Genomic DNA, 8,243 nt, shown 5'->3' with positions numbered 1-8,243 from the left:
GGTGGACACTCTGACGGTGGACACTCTGATGGTGGACACTGATGGTGGACACTCTGATGGTGGACACTGATGGTGGACACTCTGATGGTGGACACTGACGGTGGACACTCTGACGGTGGACACTCTGACGGTGGACACTCTGAAGGTGGACACTCTGACGGTGGACACTCTGATGGTGGACACTCTGACGGTGGACGCTCTGACGGTGGACGCTCTGACGGTGGACTGCTGGTCTCCAGCAGGGGAGGAGAAAGACTACTGCACACTTGGTAGGACAAACCGTATGTGTGCTATCGTTTAGAAATGAGTAGAATTCACGAACGATTTTATTTACTTCTTCCCAAGTTTTATTGTGAATGACATTTAATTCCAACCTGATTGCAGTGAGTTTATTTTCTCCTATCTTTGTAAGTTGCTTCTGGATAAATCTTTGGTTTAAATGAAATGTCACACCTTTCTTCAGTATAGGCCATTTATAATACACCCAGCACCAAGTGGTTCATACAAGTACGCTAACAGCTCTGGAGAGACTGGTGCATATTCTTCCACTGGGGCTAGACTAGTCACTCCTCTGCTTCACATGTGCCGGGGGCCTTGGACCAGCCAGTTTGTGCTCTTTGGTTGATGGCTTAGTCTCTGGGAGTGCCCAGGGGTCCAGGTTCGTTGGCACTTTGTTCTTCCTATGGGTTGCCATTCCCTTCAGCTCATACAACCCTTCCCCTAACCCTTCCATTGGGGTCCCTGACTTGAGTCCAACACATGGCTCTAAGTGTCTGCCTCCTCCTCAGTCAGTTGCTGGTTGAGTCTCTCAGAGGGCAGCCATGTTAGGCTCCTGTCTGCAAGTAATAGTATTAGGGTTTGGTGCCTATAAAACTGCTCTGAACTTAGTGGAGCATGTGTCCTTGTGGTATGGTGTAGCATCTTTGGGTATATTCCCAGCAGTGGCATAGCAGATTCTTCAGGTAGAACTATTTCCAGGAACTGCCAGATTGATTTCTAGAGTGTTGTACCAGATTGACACCTCTTGAATCTGTGCCCCAGCTTTTGTTTTGTCTTTGTTTTATGTTGGCTGTATGTATCTTGTGTTTATTTAGTTTAATGGTCATACAGGCATGCACAGGAGCCTTGACTCTCTGAAGAGATTTGGGGCTTTTAAACATTGTAATTATTGAATACAGTAAAGGGTTTTGAAGTTGAATCAGATGTATTTTGCATCATGAGTCTATGAAACAAGAGGTGGAAGCTAGGTTTACAAGGGATGGTCTTGTGATGGTTAATATTATCAATTTTGATAGGATCTAAAAATCAAGTACATTGTAGATTCTTGTAGATGTCTTATAGATTCTACAAGGCAAGCCTCTAAGTCAATGGTTATCAATCTTTAATATAGTGCCTCATGTTGTATGCCGCAGACGGATTTTACTGGGGTCCCTGATCTGCGGGGAACGGGTCTCTGGTTGCAGGTGAGCGAGGATTCGGCGAATGTGGGGTGACAAACAGACACGGACACAAGAGAGTGTGGTATCTGAATGCAAATTCTCAAACTGAGCATCAGACCATTTATACAGGAGAAAATAGGGAAGTACACAAAACAGAGGAATGCAAACCTGGAAGGGCTGGCAGGAACCAACTGGGATAAATTCAATGTTAACAACTGGGATCTCCACCTAAAGTCAGTAGCTGGGGGCAAGGGCTTCATGTCCTTGTCATAGATCCTATAGTCCACCTTCCCCTTAGGCCATTGTAATGCTTGTGTATGGGTGTAACTCAGCTACCTTTGGTTTTAAGTATCTACCCTGGTGACTTTTTAGATCACAAACTTCCTTCTTCCTAGAGAGTGATAAATTCCTATGTAGGGCAGTGACTAGCTGCCTAGACCCAAGGATCAGCTCAAGGGCTGACTGCCCAGGATCTGATATGGCTATGTATTAAGGGAAAGCACATGGATCTGTTTTCCAACTAAAGCAAGGACATTGGAGCACTCATTATACAAAATGCCACCATTCCAGGAGACTGAGTTTCCTTGAAATTTTTGCCTCGGGACAGCGCCCAGGTTTGGGGGGCCTGTTGGTGCTTGTTACTACTGGAAAGAATGTAGCAGTTCGGGGAAGCACATGAAGGATGCCACCATTCCAGGAGACTGAGTTTCCTTGAACTTTTTGCCTCGGGACAGTGCCCAGGTTTTTGGGACCTGTTGGCGCTTGTCACTACTGGAAAGAATGTAGCAGTTGTAGTGACCCTGAACCATAATTTTTTATTGGATATTTTATTTATTTACATTTCAAGTGTTTGCCCCTTTCCAAGTCTCCCCTTTGGAAACTGTCTTAGGTTTGGGCATGTTCTAGGATGGACAGAGGTCCAACCCCCAAACCTTCTCTTCTTCAGACAGGTATACTGAGGCCTAGCAGAGGACATTCTTAGCTGTCACCTCTCCAACAAAGGCTGAATTCTACAGTCACATTTCCTCTATTTCACTCTGAAGGGAAAGATTGCAAACTTCCAGTTTCAACTTTTGGGCTTTATTTTCCTTAACGTGATCATAGCTTTGGTGTAGTTCTTATGGAGAGCTCCATGTGGTAGGGTTAAGCTATGGATTTGAATCTGTTTTGAACAGAAGGATGGTATAGCAGGGTTTGTAATTATTACGCCAAGGCTACGCCCTCTCTTGGAGGCACCATGGGCCATGGCTGCACTGAGAGTGAGGGTTTGAATGGGATCCTGTGAATACTATTTGAGGCTGAGGATAAAGTGTTGACACTGGGACTCAGTTCCTGCTTAGGATCCTATCTCTTTCTGTGGCCTCTCCAAGATGCTCTTTCAAACCACATGAAATCACTGGATTCCATTAACAGGGAGCGTAGTGGGCATTCCTAACGTGATTCAGCTTGCCCCCCACCATCACGAGATAAATTACCCACCTGACTGACACTCTGCAGCATTTCAGACTCTGGTGTGGCTAATAATTGTTGTAAGCGGAGAATGCCGAGACACCCCTTGAGCTCAGAAAGATCTGGATCATCTCACCTGGGACAACAAACTCCAGAGGGTCACCACTATATAACAACAGGTATAGAGACGGGCAGAGGCATCTATAGCACCGGAAGATGGTCCTAAGTGTGGAGGTCACAGAACTCATAAAGAATCTTAGAACTATGCCCCATGAGCCAGACAGAAGGAGCCTGGATCTCCTGCCACGGCAATTCAACACACACTTGCCACGCATCAGCAGATGGCCTCACCAGTGGGCCAGACCCACTGCAGAATCAGGTTCTGGAGACTTCCTCTGTCAGGAGAGGTCACAGCCACCCCCAGCACAGAAAACATCTTAGACGTGTGAACCAGGTTCTCCCATTTTTACTCAGAGAACCAGCAGCCCAGAAATGGAAGGGCTTGTCCAAACAGGATCTGCAGAATCAGCTGTATCAAGCCCAGAAATAGCTGTTACCTATCTGGGTCTACATTCCAATAGACTTTTTATTAGCCCTCTTGGGACTGACTCTATGCAGGTGAAATGTTTGATTTTTTTAGGGGCATTACAGGGAGGTGACTGTCTGAGTTCTTTGCTCACAACCTTGCCCACTTGAAGCATCATCCAGTGTGAGGCTAAAACAGTTAAGCCCCAGCCTCTGGTTTCTCTTTTGGGATATTTGTTGATCTCTCATACTCACAAGCTGGAATGACTGAGAAGTGAGAAGTATGATTAACAAGAGCTGTTTGTTAGGCTCCTGTGTTTGCAGCACATTCCCTACAAAGAGGTTCCTGATCCTTATAGGCTGGTGGGATGGGCCTTTGTGGTGGCCAGCTGGAGGCTTCAGTGGATGCTAGGAAACAGAAGAAGAAGAAGATCCTGCTGTCTGTCCTGTAAGCTCCCTAAGGACCGAGTGAACACTGCATGAAGGATCATTGCTGGCATCCAGTTCTGGGCTGTGGAATGTTCCTTCTGACTAACCATTCGTATTGTCCACTTATTCCCAGTCAAATCAAGAGGTCTCCTAAACTTTGATCTGCAAGTCACTCTGAGATGTCAAGATCATGTCACCCAAGACTGTGAGCTCCACGGGGGCACTGGCGTATGACAACAGGTAGAGAGATGAGTCTTGAGAACCCTAGCACCCATAGGTGCCTGAGAGGGTGGAGACCCCAGCACTCATGGAGAATTCTACTTGGAAGTACTGATCTTAGAACTTTGATTTTAGTCGAAGGGGTTTCTGGACTAATCCCTCCTTGGACAGAATGAAAGTGTCCTCAGTGTATACTGACCAACACAGCAGGTTCATGTTCTCTCCTGAGTATACTGTGGAGTTAGGCTTCACTGAGAGGGAAGGAACGTCATGAACATTTCTTAAACAGAAGAGGGATGATGAGAGGCTGATTTCCTTGTTTTGAGCTCAAACCACACATGATTCCACCCTGAGAACATGGGATTCAGTCTCTTTTATCTGACGGAGCTCATCTGCTGACCTGTCTCTGCCTCTGTTCCTCCCCAAGTTCCCTGTCCTTCATCCCAGCCCTCAGCTCCAGGGATCCCCCAGGAAAGCATGAGCAGAGGTTGGGCACCCGACTGAATCTGTTGAGTTCCTCACCTGTGATGAGGATGTCCAGAGGGTCACTGGAGGCCGACCACTCAGAGGAGGAGAGGTTGTGCGCACCATAGCATCTGCATTGGCCTCCAGTGGAGAGGCTCCTACAGCCCAGTGTGAAGTTGGCCGTGGAAAGGCCACTGTATGTCTGCTGGCTAGGGTGCTGCATGGTGTCAGTTCCTCCCACCTTGTATAGAGCAAACCTGTCATAGTTGATGTCAGAGCAACACTGCAGGGTGAGGCTCATTCCGGGGGCCAGGACATGGCCCTAGTGAGTCAGAAGAGAGGGTCTCTTGGACAGTCCTACAGGGAAGGTGGCAGCTATGAACTGAGGTGTAGTTCTTACCAAAAACCGTTGTCCTCCCATCCTGCCCTGCCCATGTCACAGCTTCTCCCCAAGCAGGACTGTGATTGAGGACACAGGCTCTCCATGTAGTCCTCTTCAACTCGGCAGAGGGGCAGGCCTTAGGGTCTCGGAAGATGACTGGAGAATGACAGTGGGGACTTACCTGAGATGAGTGTTTGGAGCTCACTGGATACCGACCACAATTGTGGGGTGTGCGTTAGTAACCATAACATCTGAATGTCCTTCTGTGGCTTGTGGTCATGGGTCCAGTAACAAACGGGGCTTGGTACTGTCCACTAGAAGGTGTGTACTGTGTGTCCACTGAGCTGGTGAACTTCTGATCTTCCTTGGTGAGAATGAATTTATTATAGTGTCTTTGAGAGGCACAGTGGAGTGTCATGTTCCTTCCCACTGTCACCACAGGGCTGGGTAGTACTGACAGTCTGAGTAAGAAGGAGGCAGTTTGATACATGTTCTCACACTGTCACAATGTTCTCTAGGACCACTCTGTGAGAGGGGAATACTCCTGAGAGCAGAATTCTCCTGGGGTTGAGAATCTGACTGTTCCCTCACCTGTCACCATCAGCTTTGGGCTTTGACCAACCAGCTGAGCTGTAGCAATAACAGTGATATTGTCCTGCATGATCTTCTGTTATGGAAGGGATGAAGAACTTGCCATTGTCCCCAGGCTGTTGTAGGGTCTGTGTGCTTCAGGTTTTTTGGCTTCCCTCATTATGCAGAAAATATATTTCTGCATCCAGGTTCCTCTAACACCAGAGGTCATGGCTCTTCTGTAGGGGATCCCAGAGCCTGGTTCAGCCTTGATGGTTGTTTTTTGGAGAGTCTCTACATAGAAAAATGAGAGAAAGACATGAGTGTGTTTGAAAGTGGCACAGAGAATGTCCCACAGTGGATGTTGCTTTTTTCTTTTTGATTTATTCTTCTGTTATCCAATACACTGGAAGACAGCCTCCCCTCCTCCCCTCCTTCCTAATAGTACACAATCCTCTCCACCCCCCTCGCCCTCAGATTCACTGTTCCTGTTTCCTTTCAGAGAAAAGAAGCTTTTCAGTGATATCAACTGAACATGGCATAACAAAATGCAAGAACACTAGACACATACCTTCATACTAATACTGGACAAGGCAAGCCACTAGAAGCCAAAAGATCCCATGTGTAGATACAAGTATCAAAGACATTCCCATTCCTGCTGTTTGTCTGAACAAGAATCTGAAGCAAGCCAGGTGGTTGCTGCACCCTAATTTAATTTGAGCACTCAGGAGTCAGAGGCAGGTGGAAGTCTAAGTTGCGGGCCAGCCTGGTCTATAGAGTGACAGAAAACCACGACTTCACAGTGAAACCTCCACATACACACCAAAAACTAACCAACCAGCCAACCAACCAAACAAACAACAAAACAACAACAAAAAACAGACAAACAAAAAAACAAACAAACAAACAAAATCCAAAACTATTCAAAACAGCCACAGCATGTATGCAGCAGGCCTAGGGCACACCCTTGCAGGCTTGGAAGACCTTCTGATACCTGCTTAGTTGATTCTGTGGGCCATGTTGCACACCTTCATCTTGGCTACCACTGTCAGCCTTGGATTCTGTATTTTGGGTTCAACTGTCACCCATGCTCTGTGTCAAAGCTCTAAAAAGTCCTGAATCCGCACATACACCACATACTATGTGGTGTCCAAGCACCTGCAAGTAACAGAGCAGCAAAGACAGGACACTCATCCTCAGATTGCCATGCCTAGCCCCATGGCCTTCCAGCCACCCCAAGAATAACAGATATGTGGTGTTTTCCACCATCACAGCCCCAGGCCTGGATCCTGGCTGTGAAAAGAGGAGCATTTCAGGACAGCTGCAGACACATCTGTCAGCACTGGGATCCAGAGGTTCAGAGTCAGTCCTGGAAGAGAGTTCTTCNTAAGAGATTTGTCCCTAAGGCCGAGCAAGCCCTCCCCGCTGCGGAACTGCCTGAGACCCTGGGGTTTCCCGATGGGTGAGTGCAGAGCTACAGGCTCTGGTCATTTCCAGACCCCAGTATCCCCCTCCCCCTCACATCTCACCGGAGCAGGGCTGTGAAGGTGAAGGTCATGGCATCTCCTCTCAGAGACTGCAACTGTGCTTGAGGGCAGAGCTACAGAGCTTGTCTAAAGGGATTGGAAACAGGGTGTGGCCCTGGAGGAAGGGCTGTAGTTATGACGTGGTCACATTTCAGCAGCTCCACAGGCAGGGAAACTGCCCCCCTCGGACACCAGGCTCTGACTTCCTCAGTGCTGTGACTAGGCCAGGCAGTAGACCCTCTGCAATCAGGTCTTACGCAGATGACACTTCCTCAGCCCGCCAGTGTCACCTGCGCTCATCACTGCAGAGACGTATTGTAGCAGATGAGTGCGAACATCTCACACAACAATGCAAATTTACATGTGGCTTTGCTTTGTTTCTTTTCACATTTTTATGTGAAGTATTTCCTTCTTTTCAACACTTCTGATGTTCTTGAGAAGGGCCCTGCTGTGTATACCTGCTTGAAATAAGATTTAAAGCCTTTTTTTCATATTCTCAAGTGATGCATTACAATTGGGCATTGCAATACACAAACAGTATATATACATATGACAAATATGCATACATACATGTGCACATTTGTCAAAGCACAGGTCTGGAGGTCAGAATACAATTTGAGTAATCTGTTTCTCTTGTACAATGTCGGTGCTATTGATCAGACTCAGGTCTTGAAAGTGGCAGCAGGCATCTATACACTGAGTCATCTCACTGGCCCAACACTTAAACTCATCATTTTCCTAAGTCCTTCTGCTTCAGTCAGAAAAAAAAAAAATTGATCCTGGGTGTGCTGGCCCCCAAATGTTCCCAGGTTTATTTGGGTTTCTTGGGATACAAGTTGCGCCTGTATGAATATGACCACAATTATTCTTGCTGCAGTTCAGCATACAGCGGTGCAGGCATGGGCAGCATTTGTGAGCACCATGGTATCATCGTGCTACCGTTGTGAACTTGAGAAACTAGCAGAGGGGCTGCTGGAGGACACCACCACACAGGTGTAGCACCAGGCACAGGGTGGACGCCTCCACACAGGAGCAGCACCAGGCACAGGGTAGACACCACCACACAGGTGTAGCACCAGGCGCAGGGTGGACGCCTCCACACAGGAGCAGCACCAGGCGCAGGGTGGACGCCACCACACAGGAGCAGCACCAGGCGCAGGGTGGACGCCTCCACACAGGAGCAGCACCAGGCGCAGGGTGGATGCCACCACACAGGAGCAGCACCAGGCACAGGGTGGA

At 47.9% G+C, this 8,243-nt stretch overlaps 1 protein-coding gene and 1 pseudogene across 1 annotated transcript in view; one reads left to right on the top strand and one right to left on the bottom strand.

Moving 5' to 3' along the window:
- Positions 1 to 4,178: 4,178 nt before the first annotated feature.
- LOC110326716 overlaps positions 4,179 to 8,243 on the bottom strand; it is a 12,429-nt pseudogene continuing 8,364 nt past the window's right edge.
- LOC110326467 (sodium-dependent glucose transporter 1B) overlaps positions 6,550 to 8,243 on the top strand; it is a 32,514-nt gene continuing 30,820 nt past the window's right edge. Inside the window, exon 1 of the mRNA XM_021204927.1 lies at positions 6,550 to 6,940. The gene's annotated coding sequence lies outside the window, so the exon portion shown is untranslated. The remainder of the gene's footprint in view (positions 6,941 to 8,243) is intronic.

Source organism: Mus pahari, chromosome 9 (genome assembly GCF_900095145.1).
Source record: "Mus pahari chromosome 9, PAHARI_EIJ_v1.1, whole genome shotgun sequence".
In the NCBI taxonomy this organism is placed as follows: domain Eukaryota; kingdom Metazoa; phylum Chordata; class Mammalia; order Rodentia; family Muridae; genus Mus; species Mus pahari.
Note: the sequence above shows the minus strand (reverse complement) of the source record. Positions and strands in the feature narration are given on the sequence as shown.